The sequence below is a fragment of the Schistocerca americana genome, chromosome 2 (assembly GCF_021461395.2).
Source record: "Schistocerca americana isolate TAMUIC-IGC-003095 chromosome 2, iqSchAmer2.1, whole genome shotgun sequence".
In the NCBI taxonomy this organism is placed as follows: domain Eukaryota; kingdom Metazoa; phylum Arthropoda; class Insecta; order Orthoptera; family Acrididae; genus Schistocerca; species Schistocerca americana.
Genome location: NC_060120.1, coordinates 220944321 through 220969185, shown reverse-complemented (window position 1 = coordinate 220969185; position 24865 = coordinate 220944321).

Below are 24865 nucleotides of genomic sequence, written 5' to 3'. Positions count from 1 at the left end.
CAAACACTCTCCTGCTTCGATGGGAACGAGCTCCATCCTGCATGAACCACTACTACTACTATTACTACTACTACTACTACTACTACTACTACTCCTTGGCGCTACAGCCCTTGTAGAGCCTTGGCCTCCCGGACATCCTCCGCCCACTCTTCTCTGCTGGCTGCCTTGGCTCTCCATTTTCTCACTTCCGTCCTTCTCAAGTCCTCTTCCACGTTGTCTCACAATCCATGTCACTAAATACCAATTCGTGCGCCGTTGCCGTTTCCAAGGCCGTTTACCTGTTACATCTATCCGGCTTTCTTTGTCCTTTGGTTCCGTAACAAGTTGTTTTTTTGCGGAGTGATGTTGTTAGCCTCACGCCCAACCCCCATCATGGAGGACATGGATTTTTTTAGGGTTGGCTTCCCTAGGAGGGTTGGCTTTCCTACCCCTACAGAGCCCCGGCCCCCTCCTCCTGCACTTTGTTGCGGGACACACTTCGTCTGCCTCCTCCGTCGAGACCAATCCAGCTTGCGTAACCCAGTAGCTACGCTACCGCCGGCATAGCTCTCGGCTTCATCGGAACACGCAAACCCTCCCGCCCTGCGCTGAAGGCGCCTACGATAAGGTGGTGTCCCCTGGGAGGGCTGCATGAACCACATCCTGTCAAAATGGGGGTCACTTTGGAAATGATGACCAATTCATCCTCCAAAACATTCACGTACCGTTAGATAGTCACCATGCCATAAAGGAATATCGCATCGATTAGTCCGCGACTGGACATTGCACACCACACCCGTTGTGGGTGAAGAGACTTCTCGATCGGTAAATGCGGATTCTCAGTCCCGCAAGTACGCCAATTTTGCTTATTGACGAACAGACCCGAATGAAAGTGGGCTTCGCCGCTAAACCGATCCATACAGAAATCAAAGTCCTGTTCGTTAGTTCTCCGGACAATACTGTTGGCGAAACACAGTCACTGTTCCATGGCCCTGGGGCTTAGTGGCTGATGGGTTTGAATTGCGTATGGGAAGAGATGCAGGTCTTCAATAACAATTTATTGCAATGTCTCCCTGGTGATTCCTACCTGTTTTTGAGCTCGTCTGATCGACTTCCTTGGGCTTGTTTGAAACATAACGCGTGTCCTCTCGACGCTGTCAGGCGTTTTCACCCTTTTTTGGACGACCGACATTGCCAACAATGTCATCACGAACACTACCCGTTCTCTCAAACATGCGGATCAAATTCACGATTGTTAGCACACTTGGACCGGTTTTCGTCAGCTTGATATCGATCGCAAACTGCCTTTAAGACGCTGTTGGGCTGTTATTGCTCGCATAGTAGGCCTTCACAGGCGCTATACGCTTAGCCATGTTGTACCGTGACATTTTCACATGCAAATGCCCGACAATGAGCATGCGTGTAATAATTTCCATCATGCCCCGCGGCCAACTGTGCAGCTTGAACGTCCTAACGCAAACTTTTCAGAAGTTATGACGATTTTATTTCATATAGTTCAATAATTGTCATCCTGTATGTAAGTGTTGCGACTATTCTGTCGGACACTGACAGTGTAAAACTCCATTTGTTCTTGAACTGTCAAGTTAATTGAAATGATTATTGTTATTTTTTGTTACCCCGCTATTACAGGTTCTCACTTTTTCAGAAAGAGAAGCACTCCGAATTGCCATTTAGTGCTACGGAGACTTTTCACAAACAATGTGGAATACACCAAACGTTTTATATTGCTGACAAAATATCTATTTCTACACATGTCTACATCTACATGATCACACTGCAGTTCACGCTCAAGTACTTGCCAGAAGGTTTATCGAACCACTTTCACACCATGTCTCGAATGTCCACTCTCGAACAGTGCACAGGAAAAAAAGATCACTTAAACTTCCTTTCCGAGCTCTGTTTTCTCTTATTTTGTTACGGTGATAATTCCTTTATATCTAGGTGGACGTCAAAAAATATTTTCGCATTTTGAAGAGAAAATGTCTGATTGAAATTACGTCGAAAGATCTCGTTGCAACAAAAAAAATAATTGTTTTAATGATTTCCATCCCAACTCGCAAATCATATCCTCTAAATCAAGTTTTATCAGCAGTACCAGCTTATCTCCTTCTGTATTATTAAGAATGAAGTAAGCAACAGGACATTTCAATTTGTCTTCAATAGAGACACGCACGAATCTGAGTGAAATTACATTCATTCATCCTAGGAATGTTGCGCACATTACCTACAATTTACTGTGAGCATGTAGGATTTTATAGGAGCCTTGTTACAAGTGCGCTCATTATCATTCAAAACTACACTTAAAAATACGTATATGCATTACGTTTCGTAGTACCGTTGGATGCGGTAATTGTGTAGTCTGCTGTATTACCGAAAGTGTAATATTTCCATATAATAATAATATGAGTAATTGAATTACTTCAATTGATGAAATATGCAGAATTGTTACAGCCTGCAGTACGTAAAATTGTGTCTGTAATTCAGATACGTGTAACTTACAGCCACCTCATCGCCTTTCCATGAATTTGTTCTTCGTACACTACGGTCACGTAACAAGTAATCCTTCTTAGTGTGAGTGAGGTCAGACAGTAGCATGTCTTTGAAAACAGTAACATTGTTACGAAACTTGTCATTAAGATTACTTCTACAAAAAAGGTAATAAGCTACCAAAATACTGGATTATGAAACAGAAAGAAAAACTTCCGAGATACAAGTACATAACATTGTTTGCAGTTCTGCTACACATTCCTTAATTTATTTGAGCATAATGAAGAAGGGAGACCATGCAGATTACGTCAAGGATAGATTATACAGTTTTAAGCCAAGCCACGCGTCTGATTATTTCATCACGATTTTGTATAAAATAATGATAGAAAGTTTCATATGGGATTACCCGCATACTGGATTCGCTGTATTGCCAAATCCGGCATGAATATTGTGGTTCCATTAATTAGAGCTGCGGTTGCGGCAAATATAGATACGCTTTTTCTGCATGAAGTGGTTCCACTCCCACTAAATTAACTCTTTTGCACCGCCTATATTAATATGCAACACATGTGAAACTCTAAGTACCAAATATCACTACACTTAACAGTAATGTAAAGTGTGTAGCGCAATGCTTAAATAAATAGGATTAAGTGTGGATTCGCCTAATTACGTAACCCCAATATTATGTAGACCACACACATCCAACAAATATGTTTCAGTGTTCGAAATTTTGTATTATTTGGGTTTTCCTGACAACACTGTATTACAAATGTAAATGACTTTTTTAATATATTATAGGTTCCCTCCCTTTTTCGAAATGCTGAAAGTGATTTAATTTGGAAGTAGTCGGATCTTTCGGAGGATAGTGTTCACGCCACCCAAGAATGAAGCAGCATCCCTTTAGTTAATCAATTTAGATATTAATAAATAGAGATGACAAGGATCCTCTGCTTTAAAATACGATGTCCACTGATTTAATTCATTAATATTCAAACAATAGAACACCCTGGAACTGAGAGGGCCGTCCCTTTCACATTGATATAACTCATAAATTGAAATCTGTTTATTCCCGGGAAGCCATAGGTTGACTGAATACGAAATTGACTATCGAATATAAATAATTCCACATCAACAATGGGTGTTCACACGAACTGAGTAAGTTCACAACAGATCCCGTAAAATTACTGTTCCTTGCCGTGAAAGATTCTACAATTCAGACCTTCTAATCAACCTCTATAAATAAAATAGATTAATATACCAGTCGATATAAGTATTTAAATATTTCCAGTCTGTTCATTTACCCTGATTCTGATCCCAGACGTTAACCCAGCTGATCTCATCTTCTAACACCAAAACCACTACAGACCCCCCGCGTTTTCGCTAATGCAAAATATAGTCATTATTTCCGAGGTATTGGTAAGGTCGGGACCTAACAGCGCAGCTTCAATTACTGTAAATAAACAGGCAGCAATGAAATGTAAAATCTTGACTGTCATTAATATTTTGAGGTCTCTTCCAAATATTATATTATTTTCGAGGTTGTCATAGGTTACAACTAATGACACATATTAAAATTTTACTTTCGTTGGGATTCACACTCTGAACGTGTGGGTTCAAAGTCCCAACATGTTTTGAGGATGAAAACATGGTCCAGATTTTATTTTCAGCATGATGGTCAATTTCAAGTTTCGGTATGATTCAAACACTTACTTTAACGCTTGAAAGGACCGAAGTTTGAAACTAGCTAATCTCACAGATAATAAAAAGGAATACCTGGACCATGTTTTCATTCTCAAAACTAATTACCCATTTCAAATGGCTGTGAGTAAATGAGCAGTTGTCATATTGAAAATATTGGTTGTACTAATATTACACCGATTTTTCATGATTTTCAGGTTGTCGTTAAGCTGCAACCTAGTGCAAGAGCTTAAATCGCTGCGAGTGACACAATAGAGCGCTCGAACCAACTCAAAGTATAAGGCTTGAAGTTCGACACGAACGATCTGTTACATCACATTTTTCGCCACTTATTGTACTTTGGCTGTTGGGATGGGAACAAGGTCTCTCTTCTCTGCTTGCGGGTACCATATCGTACTTCTGGCATCGCTATAATTTCTCCTTTTGTCTGTTCATTTCATGAACTGCAAAGGGGTTATATGAATCCGTAAGCCTCAGAACGATATAGAATTTCTGTGATTATCCCGTCGCTTCGCAATAGTTATACGAGCCGAAGGAATATGTCGTATGGCTTTTTTCGGGGGACGTAGTCACTTTAAAGATAACAGTGATCCAAAGCATGACAGTATGAAAAACCACAACAGACTGCGAACACAAGTATTTGTTTTATTCAATGACTCGTTTCAATTGTAATAATCATCTTGATTAAGAGCACTGTGATAAGTTATTGGAGCTACAAGTAGTAGTACATTGTCTGAGAAGAAACTAACAAATATGCGCATGTCCTGTAAGTTAAGAATAGAGTCAAATTAAGTATGCAGCCTTGATTGGCATCGCCACATGGTATAGGAACACAATAAAAATATGGTTCACCGATGAGCCAAAATATTACGAGCAACTCATTGATAGCTCGTTTATCTGTCTTTGCAACGAAATACATCAATGACCCTGTGCATCTGGGATCCGACAGTTCGTTTGTAGGTTTGTGGAGGTATGTGGCATTAGATGTCGACTTACAGGTCATGTAATCCGCGTAAACAACAGGTCGCTGATTTGACTAAGTGGTTATGGTGTCCGATAGGGACCCATATGGGTTCAATAGGGTATACATCAGGCGAATTTTTTCGCTGAGACATCAACATGAGAGCACTATAATGCTCCTCACACCACTGAAGTACGATTCTGGCTCCGAGACAACTGTACTGCTGAAGAATGACAACGCCATCGGGGAGGTCATCAAGCATGAAAGGATGCAGGTGGTTCGCAGCTGTCAGAGAGTCTTCGATTACTACCACAGGTGCCACGCAAGCGCGGGAGAATGTCTCCCACAGCTTAATACTGCGCCCACCAGCCTGTGTCCGTGGGGAGCTGCACTTTTCGAGCCCACGTTCACCACAATGACCGCGTTTGTGAAGATAATCATCGACCTTCTATCGCAATAATGTGATTCAACCAAAGAGCCGACACGTTTCTATTGATCGACAGTCGAATCTCGATGGCTGTGCCCACTGTAATCGTAATGGACAGTGTTGTTGGGTCAACATGTGAACACGTAGGGACGGTCTGCTGCAGAGTTCCATATTCAACAATGTACGGTGAACGGTGTGCTTCGAAGCACTTGTGTGTACACCGGTATTGTTCTCTTTCGACAGAAATGCCACAGATCACCATCTGTCCTACTTTACACAGCAAACATGTGGTATCGATCGTTCCGATGCCACAGCGTAGGTGCACGCTCGCAGGTTGGCCCTTCGAGAGCGGACGTACTACGCCGACCACAGCGCCCTCTAGCCGGCGCTGTGGAGCTCAGCGAGCGCCGCTCTACTTTCTGCCAAATTTCATCAAGTACAGACGGCCGAGAACCATCGCTTTAGCTTAGCTTGCTATTGAGACTTTCTTATCTGGAATTTGGCTGCCCACCGAAGTGCTCATCAGTACAAAGTTACTCATTCATTTGTATATATCCATACACCAGTAAAAATCTCTTTTACTTTACTTGCAGTACCGCAGGCCCGTGTGGCCGAGCGGCTATAGGCGCTTCAGTCTGGAACCGCGCAACCGCTTCGGTCGCACGTTCGAATCCTGCCTCGAGCATGGATGTGTGTGATGTCCTTAGTTTACTTAGGTTGAAGTAGTTCTAAGTTCTAGGGGACTGATGACCTCAGATGTTAAGTCCCATAGTGCTCAGAGCCATTTGAACCATTTGAGCTTGCAATACCGATGTGCTTTACCTCACTTGCTCCTACTTGCTTCCTTTCATTCGGCCTCTTTGTCAGACTTGGAGGAGACCCACAATCCGCCTTCCATGCGGGATACAAAAAACAAACCTCCAAAGCCCATATTTTCTGTAGAGTCGTGGACGTCGAAACATTTAGCGCCAAGTTGTAGTTTCACTTGTGGCTTACCTCAATCGACTTCCCTATTTGAAGCCCATTTCTTCGCTAGTGTGACGCCCACCTGTGTCTGCTCCTCTAACATATTTTTGGTAACACGTCACGTTCCCGCAACACCACCAGACAGCATCCAACGTCGCGGAAGCAGTGGTCACAATGCTTTGACTTCCCTGTGTAATACACTCATGGCCCACAATTTAGAACAGTCATTACCATACTGTGGTTATAGATGCAGTACAATCAGCTGAAGGGACATGGCCGCTGGGTGTCGCTGACAGTAACCACTGTCAACAATGGTGTGTTACAAAGTCAGGGAAATGATATTTAACATTTCGCTTGAAACAAAACAGGGTAAGCTGAAATGCAGTTAAAAAGGTCTGAAACTTAAACACGCTCCACAGTAAAATGTTAGTTAATCTTATAAATTCCTGCTTCGAATAGGTGCGTGCGACTTGTACAGTGCACAATCCAGTTAACAGGAAGCAGAATCACAAGACGCGAATAAAGGCATAGGCAGAACGTCTCGTAAAAACAGAGCCAAGAAAACGTGGACGCCACAGGGCCGGAACAGAAAACGAAAGGAAAATCACAACCCCACAATATGAAAGAACTTCAACGGCCTGTCATACAATGAAATACAGGCGTTCGGTGCAAACTCGTTTCGTTCATTCAGAAGTTTTGTTGGGAGGATCTTGGTTTCTTCCAAAAGGTTTGGCGCAGTTTGTATATCTTACATGTTGTAAACTATGTTGATTACAGCATGCGTGTGTTCAGTCAAGTGCTGTCAAAAATGGTTCAAATGGCTCTAAGCACTATGAGACTTAACATCTGAGGTCATCAGTCCCCTACTACTTAAACCCAACTGACCTAAGGACACATCCATGCCCGAGGCAGGATTCGAACCTGCGACCGTAACAGCAGCGCGGTTCCGGACTGAAGCGCCTAGAACTCCTCGGCCACAGCGGCCGGCAAGTGCTGTCTAAATGCAGTTTTATTCAGTGGATTTGTACAGTCCCTAAACCTAATATTAAAATTCCCTAGTGCCTGACCGGTATAGAATTTCTCACATTCCTCCCAATGTATCTTATAGATGCCGTAATATGAAGATTTTTTACATTTGTCACCTATCTTCTGTCTAACCCGCAGTTTTAGTTATTTGAAAACCACGTCTGACGGTTGTGTTCTTCATTGCTTCTCTAGCTGTTGAGAAATTTTTCCGTAATATGTCAGCAGGACAAAATTTTTGTTAAAAAATGGTTCAAATGGCTCTGAGCACTATGGGACTCAACTGCTGAGGTCATTAGTCCCCTAGAACTTAGAACTAGTCAAACCTAACTAACCTAAGGACATCACAAACATCCACGCCCGAGGCAGGATTCGAACCTGCGACCGCAGCGGCCTTGCGGTTCCATGCTGCAGCGCCTTTAACCACACGGCCACTTCGGCCGGCAAAATTTTTTGTTATTTTTCGTTGATTTCTGTGCTCCTGAGTATCTGCGTTCTTCTTTTTACTTTATTTTCTGGTATGGTCTCACGACAAAGCTCTCTGTGAACTAGATTTCCAAGGCTACTTCTTTTAATACGTTTAGGTCTTTACGTACTTCTTAGCTGTCCAAAGCCAAGAGGGAAGTCGGGTGAATCGTCGAAGTGAACAAGCCTCTTTTATACTGCAGTGGGTGACAGGATTTAGCATGAATAATGTTATCTGTGAACGACGGTTTTCTATAAAATCTGCACGTATGTCTCTGGTTTTAAAGAGCACTGAGCCTAAATAGTTGACAGAATTATTTTTCTCTGTTTCGTTGATAAAGTTGATTTCGAGATACATATAACGAAACCCTTGCCCGAAAACATCGATGTCGCTTGCTCTACCTTTTAGCTTTACCAAGACGGCGTCTGCATAACGTTTATAGTAGGCAACATGTTCATTACAGTCTGGAAATTTATTAAAATACTTTGTTCCTAAGTCATTAATAAAAATATCAGCTAGTGTGTCAGTTAAGCTACTTCTCATTGCAAAGACTTCAGTTTTGGTGATATATTTTATTATTAGTCTCTTATTATTATTTGTAGGTTAAATAATTCACGACTGTTATAACTCCAAAGTTTTCGTGGAACATGTATCCTGCTTTCGGTTTTACATTTAATATTTTATTGTTTTTGTAACTAGGGCATGTCCTATTTTCAATAGTGGGACAAAATAGCTTACCACTCTTATGTGTTTTTGTCTGAGATCCAAATCAATTATTTTCGTGACTTGTGAGCCCAAGCCATGATATACCATCGCACAGTGGCCAATTCTCCAAAGAATTAATACAAAAATTTAAAAAAAACTGGGTACTTTCTTTCATTTGAAGTACCTGTGATGAGAAGGTAGTGGCACCACTGCATAACGATATGCAACGATTGTCCTTTAGCTCTTCAACTATGAGTGCGAAGACAGGAAAAAGTAATTCAGTTGTGCAATGCGCAAGCCACATGATTGCAATGTAAATAGGAGCGGTGTTCCAAGTTAATTTTTTGAATACTTTTTAATGTAAAGTATTATTGAAGATGTATGTAATAGTTTCCTTATATTCTGTAATATAACTTATTTTTAAGGGTATAATCACTAACATGAAATTTGACTATTTTTGATTGTTGTTACGCATTAATATTTAGCGTCACGACTTGCGATGCTCGGCTTGCCGAAACGTGCCCGCTACAGAGCCAGGAGTGTTAAGTTGGTTTTATTCTGGAACTGTAAACTGAAACCAACTACCTTTGCGTCACTGTCAGTTCCAAATGACTAAATTAACAAATTTTTAAGGACCACTTCTGAGTATTTCAGCGAATACTGTAGAGTTGCAGTAGAAGGGATATATTCGACTTCTTATACAAGTGATTTCGTGTGAAACTTGGCGATACAGTTGAACATTTGGAGAAAGCGTTGTCTACAAACATAAAAGAACCAGTTAAATCTCATGCAGACAAGCAAGTTCTGTCATCTGAATTCGGTGTTAACGTGGCTGTTTTTAAGCAATGTACATTGTGTACTGTTGGAATTTTAATAGAACGTTTTTCGTGGTATTGTAAGCCTACGTCAGTTTATATATGGTCCCCACGTCGTCGAAAGTGCACCATAGCCACCGGGCAACTACCCCAGGTGCTCAGTAATCGTGAAATAAAGACAAGAAAAGCCAAGTAAGCTGTTCACTAGAGTATTCTACAGACAATAAATACACACAGACGTTATAAGCCGGTTGTTTGTATCATCAGATCCTAAATGTCCATTTTGCGATTAAAACCACGAAACAAATCTAAAGCGTAGCCATCCGAGACTGTAGAATTATTGTTACCTTCTTATGTATAAGTGATAATAGCTGAATTTTTGTCAGACGATGCTGGTGTTTATTTGAATACAACATGAATTGAAACTATGAAAGAGTACTTTGCTGATGGCTAGGCACTTGCCGGAATCTATATTTGCTTGAATAAAACCGGAAAAGAACGGACGACTGGTTGCTGAGCTCCATCATTTTGAAAGTCATATCAAAGCCGTTGAGTGCATCCACATTCCTAATGGAAGGTAACTTGACGAGTTGATAATTATTATACAATGAATTACAACATATTATTTATGAAAATAACTTCTAAAAACACGAATACAATTTTGTTTTCAAAATTAATAATTTTCAAAACCTTTTGTTTTCGAATGTATGAATCTTTTAACTGAAAATTCCGCCACTTTTCATTCGCCATATCTAATTTAATGATGGAAAACTGTGCATCGCCATCATTAAAGCTAAACGGGGTGTTACGCTACTAAGTAGGTATTTCAAGTTCAATTGCTCTTGATTTCGATAGTTTGCTGGGCAAAAGTATGTGCGTAATACTTTTTTTCAGTTCTTTCCTCCAGCCAGTGAACTGATTACCTCAGGAATACATTGAGTGCTTTAGAGAGAAGCAGAAGGTTTACAAAAATTTACTCATTACAGGGCGTATTTCACTTTTCTCATATTTAGATGGCTGCCTAGGTCGTTAGAGAGATTCGGGAGTCAAAGAAAGGCCATAAATTGAAATTATCGAGTTCTATCCCGCACGCAAACACTAAACCACTCGCAAAGCTGAAGGATTTACGGCGTTTTTACGTTCTGGTATTCAGGTACGCGTGTCCACTCAGTATAATTCCTTCACGTCCAAACAACGCTGGAACCCCTCTGTCACAGCAGAATGTTTTACGTGCGAAATTATAGTCGTTCAATGTTACTGTACTGTACTGCTACATAGTGAGGATTTACAAATCTGTTGTCTTCTCATGGTTAAGTATGAGTTACACTCTCAAACGATCAAACAAGGCCAGAAATCCACACATCACTAATATATATATATATATATATATATATATATATATATATATATATATATATATAAACTGGACTGTCCGCTGCTACCTGCGACGTATTTCGTGGACGCCAAAGCCCATTTCCTGCACAAAGTTACCTGTCCCCACACAAGTTCGTAGTGTGCGTGGCTTTCTCCCGGAGCTAAGTGCTGCAGTTGGCCTCTGACTGGCAAGCGGTGTTCTGTGTTTTATTGCTGAGAGATACGAGATCAGTCAAAGGGAAACACTTATTGATGTACAACCGGCATCAGTATGTAGTGGAATATTCAAACAAACAAAATGTGACTTACTGGCCTTGTGTCAACTCTATAAATAATAAATCCAAAGGAATATTATCCACAAGAAATAACACAGTTTTGGGGGAAGGCAGACATGTTTGTATCTCAGATGAAGCAGCAAATGAAGTTCTAAGACATTTTGTCAGCACAAAGAAGGGGACAGATGAAACAGTTGCTACAGTTTCATCAGTTTACATGAAAGAAGAAGGATACCTCTTCAGTCGAGGCTATGGCTTAGTGACATCGTTACCACCACACAAAAGTGCAAAACAACGATTACATCGCATTAGGCGAAAATATATGGAACTACAGAAGACCCCACCGTTTCTGGAGGAATATTCTTCCATGAAAATAATTTACTGATGAATTATGGTAGCAATTTTTTATTTGTACATGATAACAGGGGACCGAATGACGAAATGGTGGTGTTTGCCTGCGAAAAGGGAAAAGCGCGTTTATCAGACTGGGAATATTCTTTGTGGATGGAACGTCCAAGAGTTCGAGTAAGCAGTTTGGACAGTTGTTTATACCCCACGCTGACCGTAGTAGTTCTTGAAAGGAAAAATAAAAACACCATTCCAGTTGTTTACGCTTTGCTGCAAAATAAAAAGCGAGAAACATAAGTACACTTTTTTTTCAGGTAATTACAACTAAGGCGCCTGGGTGGAATCTTGCATCTCTGATGATGGACTCGAAATTGCCATCGTCCAAGCAGCTAATAGTTTGTTTCCTGGAACAAAGATTACTGGTCTCAATTCTCATTTTAGTCAATGAATGTGGAAACAAGTTCAGTGTTGCGACCTCGTTCCAGCCTGTAATGAAACGGGGGAAATACAGTGTCACATAAGAATGTGTTCTGCTCTAACACATCTTCCACTGGATGTGTTGAATGGTGGTTTGCTGTGTATTCAGGAGAGCACGCCCGAAAACCAAAAGCTTCGGGATTTTTTAGACGTATTTTGTGTACCAGTGGCTCGATAAAGAACATATGCCAAGAGAGATGTGGAATTGTAGTGGACGGTGCTATTGCACTAATGACGTCTCAGAAGGATGGAACTGAAGACTAAGTCCGTTAACATCAAAAGTTCGTCCGAATGTCTAGTCATTAGTGGAAAATCCTAGAGAAGATGCAGAGTACCACGGCCACCAGTTTTTCCGACTAAATTTAAAATGTGATGGGAATAGAAGAAAAAAGTGAGCTATGAAACTGCTGAATCGACTGCAAAGGCTTTAAGGAAACTCCAAACTGATGGGAACTTAAAGTCATTTCCTACGCTAAGAAGTGGCAATGACGAAGAAAACGTCAGAATTACAGAAAAAATTTTAAATGTTGCAAAGTAGTTTAATGTAGTCATAGGCAGTCTTGTAAATATTGTAAATAAATTTAATAAGGGACGAAAAGCAATTACCTTCTCATAGTGTAAGAGACTACCTCTTCGCGCTCTTCGCTGGAAACAACACAAAGTCGGCTAAGGATCTCTCGAAATATGTGAAATGTTTCTTAATGAAGACTGATGAGACTACCTCAAAGGTCAAGCCTTTTCTATGCAGTAATCGTAGCATTCACCTTGAGAGGTTCTTAGAATCAAAATCTGTATGGGAGGATACCGAATATAAAATCTTTGCAGCAAGACGCGGGTAAGTGATGTGCCATTGAATCCATACTTACTCCCTCCGTTAGAAGATGAGAAAACCAGCATGGAATGTAAAGACATAATAAATTATAATAAGAAAATGATTGGTCGTAGTTTTGCAACCTTTCAGGGCACGTTAAAACTAATTTCTAGTGACACATCGTAGACTACAGTAAGCCTGTTGAGGATGCGGCTAGGCGAGCAAAAGGGCTCAGGATCGCTCACTTCCTGGTTGTGAGCGCTGGCGACGGTCAGGCGTTGTTACGTAGGGCAGCACGGCCGACTGGTAGCGCAGGGGAAGTGAAAACACTGTGCGGCCTTCAGAGGAATGACCGTAATTACAGGGTGTTTCAAAAATGACCGGTATATTTGAAACGGCAATAAAAACTAAACGAGCAGCGATAGAAATACACCGTTTGTTGCAATATGCTTGGGACAACAGTACATTTTCAGGCAGACAAACTTTCGAAATTACAGTAGTTACAATTTTCAACAACATATGGCGCTGCGGTCTGGGAAACTCTATAGTACGATATTTTCCACATATCCACCATGCGTAGCTATAATACGGCGTAGTCTCTGAATGAAATTACCCGAAACCTTTGACAACGTGTCTGGCGGAATGGCTTCACATGCAGATGAGATGTACTGCTTCAGCTGTTCAATTGTTTCTGGATTCTGGCGGTACACCTGGTCTTCCAAGTGTCCCCACAGAAAGAAGTCACAGGGGTTCATGTCTGGCGAATAGGGAAGCCAATCCACGCCGCCTCCTGTATGTTTCGGATAGCCCAAAGCAATCACACGATCATCGAAATATTCATTCAGGAAATTAAAGACGTCGGCCGTGCGATGTGGCCGGGCACCATCTTGCATAAACCACGAGGTGTTCGCAGTGTCGTCTAAGGCAGTTTGTACCGCCACAAATTCACGAAGAATGTCCAGATAGCGTGATGCAGTAATCGTTTCGGATCTGAAAAATGGGCCAATGATTCCTTTGGAAGAAATGGCGGCCCAGACCAGTACTTTTTGAGGATGCAGCGACGATGGGACTGCAACATGGGGCTTTTCGGTTCCCCATATGCGCCAATTCTGTTTATTGACGAAGCCGTCCAGGTAAAAATAAGCTTCGTCAGTAAACCAAATGCTGCCCACATGCATATCGCCGTCATCAATCCTGTGCACTATATCGTTAGCGAATGTCTCTCGTGCAGCAATGGTAGCAGCGCTGAGGGGTTGCCGCGTTTGAATTTTGTATGGATAGAGGTGTAAACTCTGGCGCATGAGACGATACGTGGACGTTGGCGTCATTTGGACCGCAGCTGCAACACGGCGAACGGAAACCCGAGGCCGCTGTTGGATCACCTGCTGCACTAGCTGCGCGTTGCCCTCTGTGGTTGCCGTACGTGGTCGCCCTACCTTTCCAGCACGTTCATCCGTCACGTTCCCAGTCCGTTGAAATTTTTCAACGGACTGGGAACGTGATTACATTAAACCTCCGTTGAAAACTTCGTCTTGTTGCAATAACACTGTGTTCTAGGCGGTGGAATTCCAACACCAGAAAAATCCTCTGTTCTAAGGAATAAACCGTGTTGTCTACAGCACACTTGCACGTTGTGAACAGCACACGCTTGCAGCAGAAAGACGACGTACAGAATGGCGCACCCACAGACTGCGTTGTCTTCTATATCTTTCACATCACTTACAGCGCCATCTGTTGTTGAAAATTGTAACTACTGTAATTTCGAAAGTTTGTCCGCCTGAAAATGTACTGTTGTCCCAAGCATATTGCAACAAACGGTGTATTTCTATCGCTGCTCGTTTAGTTTTTATTGCCGTTTCAAATATACCGGTCATTTTTGAAACACCCTGTAGGTTCGATGTAGCTTTACATGTGAACATACAACACATACGGCGCAGTACATCCGGGGAGGCTCCCCCAAAATTTAACTTTTTTTCAGTGCACTGATAACAACCAAATTTTTAAAATCGTGTCTGTCACGTAAAGATGTAGCAATACCAAAGTTTTGAAGTCCTTAATGTCATTCGTTTTCTGAATTTTTAACGTGATTTTAATGGTATTCTTGAAAATCAACTTTTGGCACTCACACCACAATTTTCACTTGCCAGTTACATTCACAAGATATGGTTCAACGGTTCTGTGCGTTCATTTTATTAGAAATATTAGTAATTTGTTTTCAGCGTTTATTTCAAATTCAACTTTAAATTTTCTTTGATTATCGAAACATAAATGTGACGATAAAATACAAAAATTACATTTTCCAAACAAATCAAGACCACTTCTTGCAAAAATTTCGTTCAGGTTGGTTAATATTTATGATAAAAAAAGTTCACACCGAGCTTAGACAAACAAACTTAAGGTAAAATGGATTTTAGCATTTTATCAAAAAAATTAATGTCGCTACAAAACGCATACCCATTAAAATTCACCGGCACCATAACGTTTTCCCTTCCTGCGTATTTGAAGCTTCTTGCAATTTAAAGCCCCTTTTTCTTAATTTTCTGAATAAAAATCTACTCACAGTCTTATTGAGGAGGTGCAGTGGTAGAGATATTTGTAAGCCAATGCCTATTTCCCTGGAGCTTATTGATTTTACTGAATAGGACGTTAATGTATTCCCAAAATTTATATTTACACAGTCAACAGACAAAGTAATTGATTTCCAACGACTGGCTGCCAGTTGTTTCCCTTGCGTTTTCCAGGAAGTCTTGCAAATTGCTTTATTCCAATTTTAGTTTATGTCAAGTTCGAAGTAAAAATAGTTGTCTTTAATGGTGACAGAAATAAAAAAGAACTATCTTTGGCATCTTTCGGTGTGCCACAGCCCCTTACGCAGTCCGCATTTCAAACATTTCTTAAATGTACTTGTAATTGCAATACAGCCAAATCATTTTGGGATCTAAGAGTAAACACTCTAAAAACTTGAAATAGACCTACATCTTTTTTATATTTATGGTTTAAGGTTGAGTCCCCTCTTAAAATGGAGAGTAGCTGTTTTTAAAGGGGTGAAAAGTAACATGAGGGTCGGATTAGGAGCTTCAGACAGTCAGACACATCAACATCAGTGTATCAGTGCAGGACGCCTAGTCTATATGTTTATTGTATGCGATGGTGTCTTGACACGCTTAGTATTCTCCTAATGTGCTTCAGAACTCCGAACCAATGAAAAAATTCAACAACATTGCAATAGATTCTATGCAAAAGATTGTGGACACACAGAATACGAACAGCGAGAAGGCGAAAAGAAATTGCTTTTAAGCGATGTGACTGAAGAAAATATTCATCGTAGAGAACCATAAACATTTCAGTAATTTTCACAGCAGTTTCACTATGAAGATACATTTTCGTTTTGTGGAGAAACACTCAGCGAATGAATCTGCAGTTGGATCAAGTTACCATACTGATTTTCTACTTGCAATGCGTTGCGCAGTTTCACTGAAAAGTGGTACCAGGCATAGATCCTTTAGTGAAAAGCAAAACAAGTTATACTCACTGACGTTCTGCGTTTCTATGTTTAACGTTTGTATAAAACGGTAATGAAATATAAATTTGTCAGTTTAAATTTCGTCCTGAGATCATACGGCTGCAACGGTCCTAAGAAAAGAAACGTAACTGAATCTCGTTCTTTGAACCATCAAAATATTAATGGGACGTTGAATTTTGTTGGTCTTCGTTACGTTAAATTTCGTTGTCAGTTCTCATTAATACAACGGTCCTAAAAATAAATTTGTCAGTAAATGAGCTCATGAGCCACCCTGAAGCAATACATGGTTGCTCATGGCTGTGGTGTGAGCGCGAGCCAGTTGGCACGAGCAGCTGTGCTAAACTCCTAGACTACATTACATTACGTTAGTACTTGTTCCATGGATACTGAACACGACATTTTGTAATGATGTGGAACGCGTCAGTTTAAAATAAGTTTCCCTTACGTGAAGCCGGTCGGAGTGGCAGAGCGGTTCTAGGCACTTAAGTCCGGAACCGCGTGACTGCTACGGTGGCAGGCTCGAATCCTGCCTCGGGCATGGATGTGTGTGATCTCCTTAGGTTAGTTAGGTTTAAGTAGTTCTAAGTTCTAGGGGACTGATGACCTCAGATGTTAAGTCCCATAGTGCTCAGAGCCATTTGAACCATTTGATTTTGTATTCCAGAATTTACCTGAACATTTTTGTTCTACCTTCTTCAATGTATCGGCTGAAGCATTTCTTTTGTTACCCATGGTTTCTTCGCAGTTACCTTCTTTGTACCTATGTTTTTCTTTCCAACTTCTGTGATTGCGCTTTTTGAAGATGTCCATTCCTCTTCAACTGTACTACTTACTGAGCTATTCCTTATTGCCGTACCTATAGCCTTAGAGAACATCAAGCATATCTCATCATTCCTTAGTACTTCCATACCCAACTTATTTGCTTGTTGAACCGTCCTGAGTAATTTTTTAAACTTCAGCCTAATCTTCATCACTACTACATTGTGATATGTGTTTATATCTGCTCCCTAGAACGCCTTACAATCCAGTGTCTGGTTTCGAAATCTCTGTCTCACCATGATGTAGTCTAACTGAAATCTTCTCGTATCACCCAGTCTTTTCGAAGAATACGTCCTCCTGTTGTGATTCTTGAACGGAGTATTCACTATTACTAGCTGAAATTTATTACTTGAGTTCTGTATTCCAGTCTCCCATGAGTATTAGGTATTCGTCTCCCTTTACGTACTGTATTACCCTTTCAATATTCTCATATTATACTTTCTCTCTCTCTTCATTTTCAGCTTGTGACGTCGACATGTATACGTGAATTGTCGTTGTTGGTGTTGGCTTGCTATCGTTTACGATACGAACAACCCTATCACTGAACTGGTCACAGTAACACACTCTCTGCCCTATCTTCCTATTCATAACAAAACCTATTTCCATTATACCATTTTCTGCTGCTGTTGACATTATCCTATACTCATCTGACCAGAAATCCTTGTCTTCTTTCCACTTCACTTCACTAACCCCTACTATATCTAGATTCAGCCTTTGCAATTCTTTTTCAGATTTTCTAGCTTCCCTGCCATTTTCAAGCTTCCGACATTCCACACCCCGAGTCGTACAACCTTATCTTTTGGCTGGCTATTTAATCTTTTACTTACGAACAGCTGCTCCTTGGCAGCCCCCTCTCAGAGATCCGAATGCGGGACTATTCTGGACTTTTTTGCCGATGCAGAGACCATCACGACACTTTTTGAATTACACGCCAGCTGTCCTGTGGATACATGTGATGTGTCTTTCATGCAGTGGTTTCAATAGCCTTCTTCATCCTCATGCCATTGATCATTGCTGATTCTTCCACTTTTAGGGGCAGTTTCACACTCCAAGGACTAGAGAGTGCCCTGAACCTCTGTCCGCTCCTCCATTCTCTTTGACAAGGCCGTTGTTAGAATGGGGGTGACTTCATATGGCAGAAGTCTTCGGCTGCCAATGCTGATTATTAATCAGAATTTAAGCGATAGTGGACTTCGAACCTGGGACCGAGGGCATTTTGATTACTAACCAAAAACGCTACCTCTAGTCCACGCACGGACAGAGTGACGCCGTGGTAGACTGAAAGATGATGAGGGCAGAGAGGGAAGGCGGAGGAGATGGACAGAGAGGAGGAGATGTAGGAAGTGGCCTAATAGAAAGTATCTGGGCAGCGCTGAGTACTCATTAATAAATCAGTCTTACTAATAATCTCCCTGAGTCATAATTTGATAAGTTCTGTGTGAGATTTTTGTGACACCTTCTTCGCTGTGTAGCCACAAATATTATGAGTCTGCTAAAAATTTTGCAACTTTAAGTTCTGAGGCGGATGGTAAAGAAATGATTCATCTCATTCCAGAAAATAGGTTCATCTACACTCCTGGAAATGGAAAAAAGAACACATTGACACCGGTGTGTCAGACCCACCATACTTGCTCCGGACACTGCGAGAGGGCTGTACAAGCAATGATCACACGCACGGCACAGCGGACACACCAGGAACCGCGGTGTTGGCCGTCGAATGGCGCTAGCTGCGCAGCATTTGTGCACCGCCGCCGTCAGTGTCAGCCAGTTTGCCGTGGTATACGGAGCTCCATCGCAGTCTTTAACACTGGTAGCATGCCGCGACAGCGTGGACGTGAACCGTATGTGCAGTTGACGGACTTTGAGCGAGGGCGTATAGTGGGCATGCGGGAGGCCGGGTGGACGTACCGCCGAATTGCTCAACACGTGGGGCGTGAGGTCTCCACAGTACATCGATGTTGTCGCCAGTGGTCGGCGGAAGGTGCACGTGCCCGTCGACCTGGGACCGGACCGCAGCGACGCACGGATGCACGCCAAGACCGTAGGATCCTACGCAGTGCCGTAGGGGACCGCACCGCCACTTCCCAGCAAATTAGAGACACTGTTGCTCCTGGGGTATCGGCGAGGACCATTCCCAACCGTCTCCATGAAGTTGGGCTACGGTCCCGCACACCGTTAGGCCGTCTTCCGCTCACGCCCCAACATCGTGCAGCCCGCCTCCAGTGGTGTCGCGACAGGCGTGAATGGAGGGACGAATGGAGACGTGTCGTCTTCAGCGATGAGAGTCGCTTCTGCCTTGGTGCCAATGATGGTCGTATGCGTGTTTGGCGCCGTGCAGGTGAGCGCCACAATCAGGACTGAATACGACCGAGGCACACAGGGTCAACACCCGGCATCATGGTGTGGGGAGCGATCTCCTACACTGGCCGTACACCACTGGTGATCGTCGAGGGGACACTGAATAGTGCACGGTACATCCAAACCGTCATCGAACCCATCGTTCTACCATTCCTAGACCGGCAAGGGAACTTGCTGTTCCAACAGGACAATGCACGTCCGCATGTATCCCGTGCCACCCAACGTGCTCTAGAAGGTGTAAGTCAACTACCCTGGCCAGCAAGATCTCCGGATCTGTCCCCCATTGAGCATGTTTGGGACTGGATGAAGCGTCGTCTCACGCGGTCTGCACGTCCAGCACGAACGCTGGTCCAACTGAGGCGCCAGGTGGAAATGGCATGGCAAGTCGTTCCACAGGACTACATCCAGCATCTCTACGATCGTCTCCATGGGAGAATAGCAGCCTGCATTGCTGCGAAAGGTGGATATACACAGTACTAGTGCCGACATTGTGCATGCTCTGTTGCCTGTGTCTATGTGCCTGTGGTTCAGTCAGTGTGATCATGTGATGTATCTGACCCCAGGAATGTGTCAATAAAGTTTCCCCTTCCTGGGACAATGAATTCACGGTGTTCTTATTTCAATTTCCAGGAGTGTATATTATAAACAATTACTTCACATTTTTCTATGATCTGTTTTATTGTTTCCATTATTGACGAAATCACGAATAGTTCAACATCAATTATGGGTTACTGAATTATTTGCGTTTATGACCTATGACCTGCTAGTTTCATCATACACGCGCATTTTGCAATTAACCGTTGGTCCCTACACCCTGTAATCTTGTCACGTACATAGACTTCACGCAAGTATCCTAGATTAAATTCCAAAAGTCTCCATAGTGTCTCATGGTTTGATAGCATGTGAAACTTTTGATGGTGACACATGCATCGGATGTGGACGTTAAGCTTGGCAGCTCTCTTCGTGCTGCTTGAAAGAACTCGACTGTTTGCCAGAATCAGGTTTCATCCTCCCCTTTTCTTATCATCATCAATATCAAAGATCATTGTAGTTATCTGCACACGCACTTATCATAGTCACCCACAATTATGACACTATATGCACGTTTCATGGAGCGGAGTCGGCGCTAGGAGGAGCACCAATCGCATTGCCTAGAAACGTAATCACTTCTACATCTACGTGACTGCTATTCGCAATAAAGTGCGTGTCAGAGGGTTTAATGAACCACCTTCAATCTGTCTCTCTACCGTTCCACCCTAGAACGGCGAGCGTTCAGGGCATATTGTTGGGGTAGATTTTTTTTTTTTTTTTGTCATCAGTCTACTGACTGGTTTGATGCGGCCCGCCACGAATTCCTTTCCTGTGCTAACCTCTTCATCTCAGAGTAGCACTTGCAACCTACGTCCTCAATTATTTGCTTGACGTATTCCAATCTCTTTCCTCTACAGTTTTTGCCCTCTACAGCTCCCTCTAGTACCATGGAAGTCATTCCCTCATTTCTTAGCAGATGTCCTATCATCCTGTACCTTCTCCTTATCAGTGATTTCCACATATTCCTTTCCTCTCCGATTCTGCGAACAACCTCCTCATTCCTTACCTTATCAGTCCACCTAATTTTCAACATTTGTCTATAGCACCACATCTCAAATGCTTCGATTCTCCTCTGTTCCGGTTTTCCCACAGTCCATGTTTCACTACCATACAATGCTGTACTCCAGACGTACATCCTCAGAAATTTCTTCCTCAAATTAAGGCCGGTATTTGATATTAGTAGACTTCTCTTGGCCAGAAATGCCTTTTTTGCCATAGCGAGTCTGCTTTTGATGTCCTCCTTGCTCCGTCCGTCATTGGTTATTTTACTGCTTAGGTAGCAGAATTCTTTAACTTCATTGACTTCGTGACCATCAATCCTGATTTTAAGTTTCTCGCTGTTCTCATTTCTACTACTTCTCATTACCTTCACCTTTCTCCGATTTACTCTCAAACCATACTGTGTACTCATTAGACTGTTCATTCTGTTCAGCAGATCATTTAATTCTTCTTCACTTTCACGCAGAATGGCAATGTCATCAGCGAATCGTATCATTTATATCCTTTCACCTTGTATTTTAATTCCACTCCTGACCTTTCTTTTAATTCCATCATTGCTTCCTCGATGTGCAGATTGAAGAGTAGGGGTGAAAGGCTACTGCCTTGTCTTACACCCTTCTTAATACGAGCACGTCGTTCTTGATCGTCCACTCTTATTATTCCCTCATGGTTGTTGTACATATTGTATATGACCCGTCTCTCCCTATAGATTACCCCTACTTTTTTCAGAATCTCGAACAGCTTGCACCATTTTATATTGTCGAACGCTTTTTCCAGGTCGACAAATCCTATGAAAATGTCTTGATTTTTCTTTAGCCTTGCTTCCTTTATTAGCCGTAGCGTCAGAATTGCCTCTCTCATCCCTTTACTTTTCCTAAAGCCAAACTGATCGTCACCTAGCGCATTCTCAATTTTCTTTTCCATTCTTCTGTATGTTATTCTTGTAAGCAGCTTCGATGCATGAGCTGTTAAGCTGATTGTGCGACAATTCTCGCACTTGTCAGCTCTTGCCGTCTTCGGAATTGTGTGGATGATGCTTTTCCGAAAGTCAGATGGTATATCGCCAGACTCATATATTCTACACACCAACGTGAATAGTCGTTTTGTTGCCACTTCCCCCATTTATTTTAGAAATTCTAATGGAATGTTATCTATCCCTTCTGCCTTATTTGACCGTAAGTCCTTCAAAGCTCTTTTAAATTCCGATTCTAATACTGGATCCCCTATCTCTTCTACATCGACTCCTGTTTCTGCTTCTGTCACATCAGACAAATCTTCACTCTCATAGAGGCTTTCAATGTATTCTTTCCACCTATCTGCTCTCTCCTCTGCATTTAACAATGGAATTCCCGTTGCACTCTTAATGCTACTACCGTTGCTTTTAACGTCACCAGAGGTTGTTTTGACTTTCCTATATGCTGAGTCTGTCCATCCGACAATCATATCTTTTTCGATATCTTCACATTTTTCCTGCAGCCATTTTGTCTTAGCTTCCCTGCACTTCCTATTTATTTCATTCCTCAGCGACTTGTGTTTCTGTATTCCTGATTTTCCCAGAACCTGTTTGTACTTCCTCCTTTCATCAATCAACTGAAGTATTTCTTCTGTTACCCATGGTTTCTTCGCAGCTACCTTCTTTGTACCTATGTTTTCCTTCCCAACTTCTGTGATGGCTCTTTTTAGAGATGTCCATTCCTCTTCAACTGTACTGCCTACTGCGCTATTCCTTATTGCTTTATCTATAGCGTTAGAGAACTTCAAACGTATCTCGTCATTCCTTAGTACTTCCGTATCCCACTTCTTTGCGTATTGATTCTTCATGACTAATGTCTTAAACTTCAGCCTACTCTTTATCACTACTATATTGTGATCTGAGTCTATATCTGCACCTGTGTACGCCTTACAATCCAGTATCTGATTTCGGAATCTCTGTCTGACCATGATGTAATCTAATTGAAATCTTCCCGTATCTCCCGGCCTTTTCCAAGTATACCTCCTCCTCTTGTGATTCTTGAAGGGTATTCGCTATTACTAGCTGAAACTTGTTAGAGAACTCAATTAGTCTTTCTCCTCTTTCATTCCTTGTCCCAAGCCCATATTATCCTGTAACCTTTTCTTCTACTCCTTCCCCTACAACTGGATTCCAGTCGCCCATGACTATTAGATTTTCGTCCCCCTTTACATACTGCATTACCCTTTCAATATCCTCATACACTTTTTCTATCTGTTCATCTTCAGCTTGCGACGTCGGCATGTATACCTGAACTATCGTTGTCGGTGTTGGTCTGCTGTCGATTCTGGTTAGAACAACCCGGTCACTGAACTGTTCACAGTAACACACCCTCTGCCCTACCTTCCTATTCATAACGAATCCTACACCTGTTATACCATTTTCTGCTGCTGTTGATATTACCCGATACTCATCTGACCAGAAATCCTTGTCTTCCTTCCACTTCACTTCACTGACCTCTACTATATCTAGATTGAGCCTTTGCATTTCCCTTTTCAGATTTTCTAGTTTCCCTACCACGTTCAAGCTTCTGACATTCCACGCCCCGACTCGGAGAACGTTATCCTTTCGTTGATTATTCAATCTTTTTCTCATGGTAACCTCCCCCTTGGCAGTCCCCTCCCGGAGATCCGAATGGGGTAGATAACTGCCTCTAATGGCGTATGTATCAGCAATGATCGTGGCCAGGGGATCATCATGTAGAGGGAACCGCACTGTAAAAGACAGTATGTCTGCAGCCAGAGGTAATGGAATGGAATTTAAAAAGTGTCATTTTTATCTGCTAGTTACGAAAAGATTCTCGATTAGTCTCCCGTTCAGATCTTTGGAACAGTACTGCCAAAAGGGAGGTAACCATGTGAGGAAGTCTGAAGTAGTAGAACAGGAAAGGGCTGTGCACGTCACTTTTTATGTGGGCTTGATAGAGAGTTATTCCGATTAAGTGAGGTGAGAAGAGTGTCCACCTTCTGTCGTGTCTGTGGGAAATTAATTAAGATTTCTGATTTCAGCCTTGACCGCGTAAGGCATTTGAATCCGCGTTCACTTGCAAAAGGCTCTACGTTGATTAATTGTGCAACTGAGGAGTTGGACGAGTTACAGCGCACAGTGAGAAAGGTTATGAATGAAAAATTAATATATTAAAGCAAAGAACTTTCATGAAAATTTCCCGGTTCACTTGCCGCGTCAAATTCGGGTAAAATTCCGAGCTTTCGATGATGGAGGCTATTATCGAAAGCTTGGAATTTTATCCGAATTTGAAGCGGCAATTGAATCGAGAACTTTTAATGCCGACTCCTTCGCCAAAGACCTTTCACACTGACTACAACAATCTTCATAAAACTTATAAGTTAATGAACAAATAGTGGTTACTTACTAACGGATGACGCACCGTTACTCTAGAAGTTAACTGTAACCTGAAGACTAAATGTACTGTCCGAGAGAAGTTTTCTTCATAAATCGTAGAGCTCAAAGATAGATGAAAGAGATCGTAGGATTCATGAGACTTTGGTTGAAGCGGCGAAGAGTGATGGCTGCGTCTTCCTACCAAATGGCTATTTCTAAGACGGCTTCTTACACCCAGCCGGCTGCTATAACATTCATTCAGAAGCAGTTGCTTGCGCCGCGTTAAAACAGTGCAGGAGCCATTTCTTGTCTCTGTCTAAGTTAGCGAACTCTTAAAACTGTAAAACGACTGTAGGTGCCAAGCTCCTGAAGCCACATGTAACCGCCGAC